Raw genomic sequence first — 13,896 nt, forward strand, 5'->3', positions numbered from 1 at the left:
CTATTTGACCTTGGAATGGTGACTGTGATAAAAGGTAGATGGAAGCATGTAATTTTAGCAAAAAGTAATAACAGAAAGAGGCAATTCTCTTTCTTGTGACAATTTGTAGAGAATATTCTCTTTTTCAAGAAACACATGCTCCATTATAGGAAAGAAGTTATAGCAAGGAAAAGACTCTCACTTTAGTTCACTTTGATGACTTAAATATTAATAGGCATTTTGTTTCTCAGAGAATTTTAAAGTTTAAAAGAATGTGAATTTTAGGAAAGATTACAGTTATTCTTGATCATAAGATAGATGTAACCATTTTCCAAATCTATACTAGAAGACATTGCCCTGTAATACGTGATAGATGATTTCAGAGGCTGATATGTTGAGAAGGGTTTGGGTTTGTACTATAGTTTTAACTTTACTTTTAATTTTGAGAAATCACAGTAAGTATAAAAAGGGAAGCTCACAGGCTCAAAGCATAAAATTTTTTTCAGTCTTCTATGAGAAGTGCTCAAGTTACATTTTGGTTATGTTGCTTTGAACTAGTTACTTGATAACAGCAAATAGGTAAAGCTTAAGACAAAGATGATGACAGATTCCTCTTTCCTAAAAAAGATCTTCTTAAAAATATACATTATAAAAATCAACTCAAAATGGATCATAGACTTAAATGTAAAATATAAACTATGAAATTTGAAAAAAAATAAGAGAAAATCTTCAGGACTGGAGCTAAGTAAATCTTAGATTTGACACCAAAAGCATGATACAGACACACACACACACACACACACACACACACGCCTAACTGAATCAAATTTAGAAACTCTTCCTCTACAAAAGACCCTGTTAAGAATATGAAAGGATAAGCTACAGACTGGGGGTAAATATTTACAAACCATGTATCTGACACAGTACTTGTATCTAGAATGTATAAAGAACTCTAAAAGCTAAATAGTATAGAAAATGAACAACCAATTAGAAAAACGGGTGAAAGACTCAGACTGATATTTCACCAAAGAGGATATACAGATTGCAAATCAGCACATGAAAAGATGCTCAACATCATTAGCCATCAGAGAAACGCAAATTAAAACCACAATGAAATATCACTATACAACTATCAGTGGGGTTAAAATAAAAAATAGTGACAACACCTAATTCTGGCAAACGTGGGGAAAACTGGATCACTCATAAACTGCTGATGGGAATATAGAATGATACAGGCACTCTGGAAAATGGCCTGGTAATTTCTTATAAAACTAAACATGCAATGCAGACTTGGATACTTATCCTAGATAAATAGAAGATTTCATTTACATAAAAATCTGTACCTGAATATTCAAAACAGCTTAATTCATAGCAGCCAAAATATGGAAACCTGATGTCCCTTAGTAGGTGACTGGTTAAACAAACTGTGGGACGTCCCTACCATGGAATACTACTCAGAAATAAAAAGAAACAAACAGGTTGGTTACACACTATTACCTGGACAAATCTCATGTTTTTACTACTCATTCTGAGTGAAAAACATCTCAATGCTTACTTCTATGTAATTCCATTTATATAACATTATTAAAATAACAAAATCGTAGGGATGAAGAACAGGTTAGGGATTGTCAGGGGTTAAGGACTAGGGAAGGGGTGGGTGTGGCTACAAAGGGGTGGCATGAGGAAGCCTTGTGGTTATGAAACAGCTGTGCATCTGGATTGTGGCAGTGAAGCTATACATGTGATATACATGAATGCATGAATCTGTACATGTGTAAAATTGTCTAGAACTACACACACACACAAATGGCTGCATGTAAACTGTGGAAATCTAATAAGCCCTGTGTGTTTTACTAATGTTAATTTCCTGGTTGAGACACCCCTGGAGGACATACGGTGAAGAGTACACAGAGCTTCCCTGTACATTTCTGGAAACTTCCATGAATCTATAATTATTTCAAATTAAAAATGTTTTTTAAAATTACAAACAAATTTCATAAAAATCACAACTGTAAATCATCTCCTTGGTTTCATTACACATCACACATTCAGCTTCTGGGTTCTTTTAGAGCCTATCCTACAAAGAGCTCCTGCATTAATCCTGCAGTGATCTTTTTAACGTTCTTTCTGAGACACACATTCAGAAACAGAGAAACACAGCCTGTAAGAGTCAGAGTTTGCTAAGTGTGACTAGAATAAATCAAATCAAAGGATGAGAAAATGGATACAAGTTAGTTTAATGACTTTTAGATCACTGAGAAATTATCAGATTTTCAAAGAAAACGTCAAAGAACAACAAACCCCTTACCTACACTGTTAGTGAAATAATTCTGCGCAGCTTATTCTTTTCTAGTCCCTGAGTGGGTGAGGGATGAAGTGACATCAAAGCAGTGCGTCTGAGGGTTGATGTTCTTTTTCTGGGTTGTAGCTAATGGGGGTGGAGCGTGCTCTTCGGACAAGTCTGAGGAGACCTTATATAAATGGTAGTCAACTCTGCAACATCAACACATGTTCAATGACAAAACCCAATGGAGTGGGGCTTCCGGGAAGATGGCGGACGAGTAACACGCGGAGATCACCTTCCTCCCCACAGATACACCAGAAATACATCTACACGGGGAACAACTCCTACAGAACACCTACTGAACGCTGGCAGAAGACCTCAGACCTCCCAAAAGGCAAGAAACCCCCCACATACATGGGTAGGGCAAAAGAAAAAAGAATAAACAGAGACAAAAGGATAGGGACGGGACCTGAACCAGTGGGAGGGAGCGGTGAAGGAGGAAACGTTTCCACACACTGGGGAGTCCCTTCGCGGGCGGAGACTGCGGGTGGCGGAGGGGGAAAGCTTCGGAGCCACAGAGGAGAGCACAGCAACAGGGGTGCCGAGGGCAAAGCGGAGAGATTCCCGCACAGAGAGTCAGTGCCGACCGGCACTCACCAGGCCGAGAGGCTTGTCTGCTCACCTGCCGGGGCAGGCGGGGCTGGGAGCTGAGGCTCGAGCTTCGGTCGGAGCGCCGGGAGAGGACTGGGGTTGGTGGCGAGAACACAGCCTGCAGGGGGTTAGTGCGCCACGGCTAGCCGGGAGGGAGTCCGGGGAAAAGTCTGGACCTGCCGAAGAGGCAAGAGACTTTTTCTTCCCTCTGTTTCCTGGTGCGCGAGGAGAGGGGATTAAGAGTGCAGCTTAAAGGAGCTCCAGAGTCGGAAGCGAGCCGCGGCTAAAAGCATGGACCCCAGAGATGGGCAGGAGACGCTAAGGCTGCTGCTGCCACCACCAAGAAACCTGTGTGCGAGCACAGGTCACTCTCCACACCCCCCTTGCGGGTAGCCTGCGCAGCCCGCCTTTGCCAGGGTCCCGGGATCCAGGGACAACTCCCCCGGAAGAACGCACTGCGCGCCTCAGGCTGGTGCCGCCGCACGCTCGCCCCGCCCTCCGTACCCCTCCCTCCGCCCCGCCTGAGTGAGCCAGAGCCCCCGAATCAGCGGCTTCTTTATCCCCGTCCTGTCTGAGCGAAGAACAGCCGCACTACGGAGACCTACACGCAGAGGCGGGTGCAAATCCAAAGCTGAGCCCCTGGGAGCTGTGAGAACAAAGAAGAGAAAGGGAAATCTCTCCCAGAGCCTCAGAAGCAGCGGATTAAAGCTCCACAATCAACTTGACATACCCTGCATCTGTGGAATACATGAATAGACAACGAATCATCCCAAATTAAGGAGGTGGACTTTGAGAGGAAGATTTATGATTTTTTCCCCTTTTCCTCTTTTTGACAGTGTGTATGCTTCTGTCTGTATAGCTTTGCTTCCACCATTGGCCCTAGGGTTCTATCCGTCGGTTTTTTTAAAATTATTTATTTCTTTCCCTTAATAATTATTTTAATAACTTTATTATATTTTATTTTATTATACTTTATCTTCTTTCTTTCTGTTTTCCTTCCTTCTCCCCTTCCTCCCTCCCTCCCTTCTTTCTTTCTTTCTTTGTTTCTTTCTTTCTACTTCTACTAATTATTTCTTTCTACTTCTTCTCCCTTTTATTCTGAGCTGTGCGGATGAAAGGCTCTTGGTGCTACAGCCAGGAGTCAGTGCTGTGCCTCTGAGGTGGGAGAGCCAACTTCAGGACACTGGTCCACAAGAGACCTCCCAGCTCCACATAATATCAAACGGTGAAAATCTCCCAGAGATCTCCATCTCAACACTAGCACCCAGCTTCACTCAACAACCAGCAAGCTACAGTGCTGGACATCCTATGCCAAACAACTAGCAAGACACGAACACAATCCCACCCATTAGCAGAGAGGCTGCCTACAATCATAATAAGTCCACAGACACCCCAAAACACACCACCAGACGTGGACCTGCCCACCAGAAACACAAGATCCAGCCTCATCCACCAGAACACAGGCACTAGTCCCCTCCACCAGGAAGCCTACACAACCCACTGAACCAACCTTAGCCACTGGGAACAGACACCAAAAACAACGGGAACTACGAACCTGCAGCCTGCAAAAAGGAGACCCCAAACACAGTAAGATAAGCAAAATGAGAAGACAGAAAAACACACAGCAGATGAAGGAGCAAGATAAAAACCCACCACACCTAACAAATGAAGAGGAAATAGGCAGTCTACCTAAAAAAGAATTCAGAATGATAGTAAAGATGATCCAAAATCTTGGAAATAGATAGACAAAATGCAAGAAACATTTAACAAGGACCTAGAAGAACTAAAAATGAAACAAACAACGATGAACAACACAATAAATGAAATTAAAAATACTCTAGATGGGATCAATAGCAGAATAACTGAGGCAGAAGAACAGATAAGTGACCTGGAAGATAAAATAGTGGAAATAACTACTGCAGAGCAGAATAAAGAAAAAAGAATGAAAAGAACTGGGACAGTCTCAGAGACGTCTGGGACAACATTAAATGCAACAACATTTAAATTATAGGGATTCCGGAAGAAGAAGAGAAAAAGAAAGGGACTGAGAAAATATTTGAAGAGATTATAGATGAAAACTTCCCTAATATGGAAAAGGAAATAGTTAATCAAGTCCAGGAAGCACAGAGAGTCCCATACAGGGTAAATCCAAGGAGAAACACGCCAAGACACATACTAATCAAACTGCCAAAAATTAAATACAAAGAAAACATATTAAAAGCAGCAAGGGAAAAACAACAAATAACACACAAGGGAATCCCCATAAGGTTAAGAGCTGATCTTTCAGCAGAAACTCTGCAAGCCAGAAGGGAGTGCCAGGACATATTTAAAGTGATGAAGGAGAAAAACCTGCAACCAAGATTACCCAGCAAGGATCTCATTCAGATTTGATGGAGGACTTAAAACCTTTACAGACAAGGAAAAGCTAAGAGAGTTCAGCACCACCAAACCAGCTTTACAACAACTGCTAAAGGAACTTCTCTAGGAAGAAACACAAGAGAAGGAAAAGACCTACAATAACGAACCCAAAACAATTAAGAAAATGGGAATAGGAACATACATATCGATAATTACCTTAAATGTAAATGGACTAAATGCTCCCACCAAAAGACACAGATTGGCTGAATGGATACAAAAACAAGACCCATATATTTGCTGTCTACAATAGACCCACTTCAGACCTAGAGACACATACAGACTGAAAGTAAGGGGATGGAAAAAGATATTCCATGCAAATGGAAACCAAAAGCAAGCTGGAGTAGCAATTCTCATATCAGACAAAATGGACTTGAAAATAAAGACTATTAGAAGAGACAAAGAAGGACACTACATAATGATCAAGGGATCGATCCAAGAAGAAGATATAACAATTGTAAATATTTATGCATCCAACATAGGAGCACCTCAATACATAAGGCAAATAGTAACAGCTATAAAAGAGGAAATTGACAGTAACACATCCATAGTAGGGGGCTTTAACACCCCACTTTCACCAATGGACAGATCATCCAAAATGAAAATAAATAAGGAAACACAAGCTTTAAATGATACATTAAACAAGATGGACTTAATTGATATTTATAGGACATTCCATCCAAAAACAACAGAATACACATTTTTCTCAAGTTCTCATGGAACATTCTCCAGGATAGATCATATCTTGGGTCACAAATCAAGCCTTGGTAACTTTAAGAAAATTCAAATTGTATCAAGTATCTTTTCTGACCACAACGCTATGAGACTAGATATCAATTACAGGAAAAGATCTGTAAAAAATACAAACACATGGAGGATGAACAATACACTACTTAATAACAAAGTGATCACTGAAGAAATCAAAGAGGAAATTAAAAAAAATACCTAGAAACAAATGACAATGGAGACACGACGACCCCAAATCTATGGGATGCAGCAAAAGCAGTACTAACAGGGAAGTTTATAGCAATACAATCCTACCTTAAGAAATAGGAAACATCTCGAATAAACAACCTAACCTTGCACCTAAAGCAATTAGAGAAAGGACAAACAACCCCCAAAGTTAGCAGAAGGAAAGAAATCATAAAAATCAAATCAGAAATAAATGAAAAAGAAATGAAGGAAACGATAGCAAAGATCAAAAAAACTAAAAGCTGGTTTTTTGAGAAGATACATAAAATTGATAAACCATTAGCCAGACTCATCAAGAAAAAAAGGGAGAAGACTCAAATCAATAGAATTAGAAAAGAAAAAGGAAAAGTAACAACTGACACTGCAGAAATACAAAAGACCATGAGAGATTACTACAAGCAACTCTATGCCAATAAAATGGACAACCTGGAAGAAATGGACAAATTCTTAGAAATGCACAACCTGCCAAGACTGAATCAGGAAGAAATAGAAAATATGAACAGACCAATCACAAGCACTGAAATTGAAACTGTGATTAAAAATCTTCCAACAAACAAAAGCCCAGGACCAGGTGGCTTTACAGGCGAATTCTACCAAACACAGAAGAGCTAACAGCTGTCCTTCACAAACTCTTGCAAAATATAGAGGGAGGAACACTCCAAAACTCATTCTACGAGGCCACCATCACTCTGATACCAAAACCAGACAAGGATGTCACAAAGAAAGAAAACTACAGGCCAATATCACTGATGAACATAGACGCAAAAATCCTCAACAAAATACTAGCAAACAGAATCCAACAGCACATTAAAAGGATCATACACCACGATCAAGTGGAGTTTATTTCAGGAATGCAAGGTTTCTTCAATATACGCAAATCAATCAATGTGATACACCATATTAACAAACGGAAGGAGAAAAACCATATGATCATCTCAATAGATGCAGAGAAAGCTTTCAACACCCATTTATGATAAAAAACCCTGCAGAAAGTAGGCATAGAGGGAACATTCTTCAACATAATAAAGGCCATGTATGACAAACCTACAGCCAACATCATCCTCGATGGTGAAAAACTGAAACCATTTCCACTAAAATCAGGAACAAGACAAGGTTGCCGACTCTCACCACTCTTATTCAACATAGTTTTGGAAGTTTTAGCCACAGCAATCAGAAAAGAAAAGGAAATAAAAGGAATCCAAGTCGGAAAATAAGAAGTAAAGCTGTCACTGTCTGCAGATTACATGATACTATACACAGAGAATCCTAAAGATGCTACCAGAAAACTACTAGAGCTAATCAATGAATTTGGTCAAGTTACAGGATACAAAATTAATGCACAGAAATCTCTGGTATGCCTATACACTAATGATGAAAAATCTGAAAGTGAAATCAAGAAAACACTCCCATTTACCACTGCAACAAAAAGAATAAAATATCTAGGAACAAACCTACCTAAGAAGACAAAAGACCTGTATGCAGAAAATTATAAGACACTGATGGAAGAAATTAAAGATGATACAAATAGATGGAGAGATATACCATGTTCTTGGATTGGAAGAATCAACATTATGAAAATGACTCTACTACCCAAAGCAATCTACAGATTCAATGCAATCCCTATCAAACTACCACTGGCATTTTTCACAGAACTAGAACAAAAACTTTCACAATTTATATGGAAACACAAAAGACCCCGAATAGCCAAAGCAATTTTGAGAACGAAAAACGGAGCTGGAGGAATCAGGCTCCCTGACTTCAGACTATACTACAAAGCTACAGTAATCAGGACAGTATGGTACTGGCACAAAAACAGAAAGATAGATCAATGGAACAGGATAGAAAACCCAGAGATAAACCCACGCACATATGGTCACCTTATCTTTGATAAAGGAGGCAGGAATGTACAGTGGAGAAAGGACAGCCTCTTCAATAAGTGGTGCTGGGAAAACTGGACAGCTACATGTAAAAGTTTGAGATTAGATCACTCCCTAATAGCATACACAAAAATAATCTCAAAATGGATTAAAGACCTAACTGTAAGGCCAGAAACTATCAAACTCTTAGAGGAAAACATAGGCAGAATACTCTATGACATAAATCACAGCAAGTTCCTTTTTGACCCACCTCCTAGAGAAGTGTAAATAAAAACAAAAATAAACAAATGGGACCTAATAAAACTTCAAAGCTTTTGTACAGCAAAGGAAACCATAAACAAGACCAAAAGACAACCCTCAGAATGGGAAAATATATTTGCAAATGAAGCAACTGACAAAGGATTAATCTCCAAAATTTATAAGCACCTCATGCAACTCAATAACAAAAAGACAAACAACCCAATCCAAAAATGGGCAGAAGACCTAAATAGACATTTCTCTAAAGAAGATATACAGACTGCCAACAAACACATGAAAGAATGCTCAACATCAATAATCATTAGAGAAATGCAAATCAAAACTACAATGAGATATCATCTCACACCGGTCAGAATGGCCATCATCAAAAAATCTAGAAACAATAAATGCTGGAGAGGGTGTGGAGAAAAGGGAACCCTCTTGAACTGGTGGTGGGAATATAAATTGATACAGGCACTGTGGAGAACAGTATGGACGTTCCTTAAAAAACTACAAATACAACTACCATATAACCCAGCAATCCCAATACTGAGCATATACCCTGAGAAATCCATAATTCAAAAAGAGTCAAGTACCAAAATGTTCATTGCAGCTCTATTTACAATAGCCTGGAGATGGAAACAACCTAAGTGTCCATCATCGGATGAATGGATAAAGAAGGTGTGGCACATATATACAATGGAATATTACTCAGCCATAAAAAGAAACGAAATTGAGCTGTTTGTAATGAGGTGGATAGACCTAGAGTCTGTCATACAGAGTGAAATAAGTCAGAAAGAGAAAGACAAGTACCGTATGCTAACACATATATATGGAATTTAAGAAAAAAATGTCATGAAGAAGCTAGGAATAAAGACACAGACCTACTAGAGAATGGACTTGAGGATATGGGGAGGGGGAAGGGTGAGCTGTGACAAAGCAAGAGAGAGGCATGGACATATATACACTAACAAATATAAGGTAGATAGCTAGTGGGAAGCAGCGGCATAGCACAGGGATATCAGCTCGGTGCTTTGTGACCGCCTGGAGGGGGGGGATAGGGAGGGTGGGAGGGAGGGAGACGAAAGAGGGAAGAGATATGGGAACATATGTATATGTATAACTGATTCACTTTGTTATAAAGCAGAAAGTAACACAGCATTGTAAAGCAATTATACTCCAATAAAGATGTAAAAACAAAAACAAAACAAAACAAAAAACCCAGCGGAGTGTCATAGAACCAAACAAATTAAACAATACTAGTTTTGCTATACGTATCTTCCTGTTCCCCACTCTGCCCTGTGATGTTCTGATCTCTCCAGGGTCTAGAATGGAGAGCTCTGCTTTCCCTCTGCCATGCTCTTCCCTCCTGTTCTCCTAAGATCTATCAAGTTCGTGACCCTGAGTTGTAGTTGCACTTGGTCCCTGTAGCCAGACATAAAATTATTTGAAGCAATGGTTTCTTAACTTATGTTCCCAATTCTCTGTCAAAGAGGTCTCCAGACATATCCACAGCTCTTTTATCCCCCCGCTTTTTTCAGCACTCTAGTCCTTTTAAGGTCCCCCCTGCTGAGATTCTTGTGTACTATAAAGAGAAACACAATCCATTACACCTATGCTTGGGTTCAACTTTTATAACCTCTGGTAGCAGTTTAGCTTTAAAGGCCAAACAAGGAAAAATGAAACGATTCAAATTGCAGGCAGAGAAGGCTTTTCTGATTACTGCTTTAAACCTCATATGCACTATGCCCACCAATATAAAAAATGTCCTCCCATCAATTTTTGTCTTTGTAGGGGGCATGGAGTGGGTCCTGTGAGATGTTTATGTTTGTGACCACCAGGTGGCAGTGGTTCCATTCCTCTCATTCCTCCAGTGCCTTAACCGTCAAAAGCATGACAGCTACTAGAGGATTTGCTCTTGATTGGCTGAGCCACCAACAGAAAGGCTATCTCGTGCATTAGAGAAGGAGAACTAAGACAGAGGAGCAGCTCCTCAGGGGAGAAGATTTGGAATCATTAAAATTGTATCAAGAGTGTGATATCAGGATGGAGAACATGCTGGAATGTGCATTCATAGTCTTGTGGCTTCAGCTTGGCTGTAAGTTGGAGGTTAAGAGATGAGAACCATAAGGGCACATTTATCCAAAGCTGGAGAGAAGAGAGAGAGGGGTTTAGTCTCAGCTCATCCCAGGCTTTTTGTTGGGATTTTTCAAAACTGCTGAACTGAAAGCTTTGTTTCATTTCTGATTTTGTTTTCCTGAACAGGGTTGAGGGGAGAAGACAAGGTGGAGCAGAGTCCTCAGACCCTGAAAATCCAGGAGGGAGACAGTCTCATCCTCAACTGCAGCTACACGGCCAGCAATTTTAACGGGCTACTGTGGTATAGACAGGATCCTGGGAAGGGACCCGAACTTCTCTTCCGTCTTTACTCAGTTGGGGAGGAAAAGCAGAACGAAAGACTAAAAGCCACCTGTTAAAGAAGGGAAGCTCTCTGCACATCGCAGCCCCTAAACCTGAAGACTCAGCCGCTTACCTCTGTGCTGTGGAGACACAGTGCTCCCCAGGCACCTGCAGCCTGTACACAAACCCTGCAGCTGTGGTTCTGGAATCAGGGCATCTTTGGTGTTTTCCCCTCCTCGAAGAAGTAGTTACTTAGCACCCAGAACCTCTTTCCAAGTAGTGCTATGGAGAATGAAATCTTGTGACACAGCCAGACAGCAGAGATTACTGTTCATTCTGTCCAGGATCCTGAGTGATACTGGTATTCAACTTTTTCTTTCATTAAAATGTTTAGGTCAGATTTTGGTATCAAGATTATAATAGTTCATTAGATAAGTTGCAATTTATGGCTCCTTTTCTATCTATAGAATAATTTGTGCAAGGTTTTTAATAATTTTTTTTTAATTTTCAGAAAGTTCACTAGTGAGCCATCTAAGCATAGTTTCACTTCTGGGAGAAACTTAATAATCCTTCAATTATGGATTCAGTTACTTTAACGGGTAAGGGGTTCTTTATATATTTGGTTTTTTTTTCTTGTGAAAGTTGGTCAATTTAGTTATTTCCGCACATAGTTTATTATTTGCTACCTTTACTTTCTTTTATTTATCTTGCTACTTTTTCTAGTTCTTTGAGTTGCAAGTTTGACTATTGATTCTCAACATTTCTTCTTTCCTAACAAATATAATTTAAATCCATAAATTTGCCTATAATTACAAATATTCCTTGACTTCCAGTGGGGTTACGTTCCAATAAACCCATCATAAGTTGAAAATATCTTAAGTCAAAAGTGCATTTAATACACCTAAACTCCGGACATCATAGCTTAGCCTAGCTTACCTTGAACGTGCTCAGAACACTTATATTAGCCTACAGTTGGGCAAGATTATCTAACACAAAGCCTATTTTATAATATGGTGCTGACTCTCTCATGTAATTTATTGAATACTGTACTGAAAACAAACAGCAGAGTGGTTGTCTGGGTTCCGACCGGTTTTGTTTTGTTTTTGTCAACATCTTTATTGGAGTATAATTGCTTTACAATGGCGTGTTAGGTTCTGCTTTATAACAAAGTGAATCAGCTATACATATACATATATCCCCATATCTCCTACCTCTTGTGTCTCCCTCCCACTCTCCCTATCCCACCCCTCTAGGTGGTCACAAAGCACCAAGCTGATCTCCCTGTGCTATGCAGCTGCTTCCCACTAGCTATCTATTTTACGTTTGGTACTAGTGTGATGGTCGTTTACCCTTGTGATCCAGTGACTGGCTGGGAGCTGTCCAGCATTAAAAGAGAGCATCATACTAGCCCAGGAAAAGATCAAAATTCAAAATTTGAAGTGTGGTTTCTACTTAATGCATATCAGTTTCATACCATCATAAGTCAGAAAACCGTAAGTCAGGGACCTTCTGTACTGTTTTTGCTGTATCCCACATATTTGGATATGTCATATATTCATTATTATTCAACTAAAATGTTTGGTAATTTCCATTTGAAGTGGGGATTTTATGTGCCATGATGATATTTCCAGGGACGTAAGATTGGCCAAATCCTGCCCTGCTCACCACTGGGAAGATTCCTGAGGATGCTTATATGTATTAGCTTAATACAAATGGAAAGTGAAGAAGGACTTTCAGCCGAACCAGGACCTGATTACCTCTAAAGCAGAAAAGGTGGGTTGAGGTTCAGGCCTAAGTGGAGTTTCCTACTTCCTTCTGAATCCAGAAAAGCAAGCTCAGAATTCCTATAAGGATGAGTAGGAGAGATAGGCCACGCCTCAAACTAGCCAAGGGTTGACTTGATTTTCAAGTATCTGAGCTGAAATCGAAAGAGAAAGAGCGTACTAAATCACAGCGTACTAAATTAGCTCTCCTTAGGTTTGCTTATTATCACAGGTAGGCAAAGACTTAAAATGCAAGCGATATAAGCAGAGTGAGTGGAGTCTTGAGTCCTACACTTTAAGTTAGACTAAGGACTAATTTCCTACTCATAAATGGACTGCGAACAGAATCAGCCCTCCTCCCCCCTCCCGTGTGGGGAGGGGAAGAGGCAAGGTCTACAAAGAAGGAAAGCAGAAGTGGAAATTTCCTGATTTAGGGAAAGAGAGGTATTCTTTTATCCACACCATCTGGTTTTGTTTAATTTTAATCTTTTGGGTTTACAGCTTTAAAGTCTGCCCAGTGTGTTCAGGGAAAGATATCAGAGAATTATCATGGGATCCTTGTTTCCACCTGCCCTTATTTTGTCATTCGCATCATTACCACAATCATCTTTATTATCATTTATGGAACACTTACCATATGCCAAGTCCATTGCTAAGCACTTTACAACTCATTTTATAATCTAAAAACCGCAAAGTAATATTAACCCATCCTCAGTTGAGGTAAACTAAGGCTTAAGAATGTTTAAAGATGAAGGGATTTCTGAGATAAAGTAAATGCTGCAGGCAATATAAGATGAGATAAAAAATAAAAACTCCAGAGTTAACCAATTGGACAGTATTTGTCAAAGTTTACTGTACATTTAAGAATCACATTTAGGAAAAATATGTCTTATTCTGATCAACAGATTCTGATTCAGTAGGTCTGGCATGAGGTTGGGGGTTTACTTTTTTAGTGAGTTACTTGATGAGTTTGGTTCAAGTGACTGGGAGATTTTACTCTGAAAAACTCTGAAAAATATGGAAGACTGCTGAATTTCAGGAGGATGGATGATATGAAAATGTATGTGTTGTGTATTCACTTAGATGTTAAGTGGTTAGAGAACCTCAGAACCCACCTGGGGACACCTAATGCACGTAACACCTTATTCTGATTAAACCATATCCTATTTTGATTAGTAAAAAAAAAACTCTCTTTTTTAATGATAAAGAAGGTAATGACTTTTGTTTTCAACAACAGCAAAAAGAAATTTATCCATGGTTTAATGAATGGTGAGATTTGGTATAAAACTGATGTAAGTGCAAGTTTTTGTCACGTTAA

At 39.6% G+C, this 13,896-nt stretch overlaps 1 long non-coding RNA gene across 3 annotated transcripts in view; it reads right to left on the reverse strand.

Moving 5' to 3' along the window:
• The window catches only part of LOC138842557 (uncharacterized), a 178,253-nt gene that overhangs the window by 61,509 nt on the left and 102,848 nt on the right, over positions 1-13,896 (reverse strand). The window contains exon 1 of one of the 3 annotated variants that reach the window (XR_011377250.1): positions 10,949-11,060. The exons of the other annotated variants lie outside the window; for them this stretch is intronic. This is a non-coding gene — a long non-coding RNA (uncharacterized lncRNA). Of the gene's footprint in view, positions 1-10,948; positions 11,061-13,896 lie in introns of those variants that run through there. 3 annotated transcript variants of the gene reach the window in all.

This window comes from Globicephala melas, chromosome 2 (genome assembly GCF_963455315.2).
Source record: "Globicephala melas chromosome 2, mGloMel1.2, whole genome shotgun sequence".
Lineage (NCBI taxonomy): Eukaryota > Metazoa > Chordata > Mammalia > Artiodactyla > Delphinidae > Globicephala > Globicephala melas.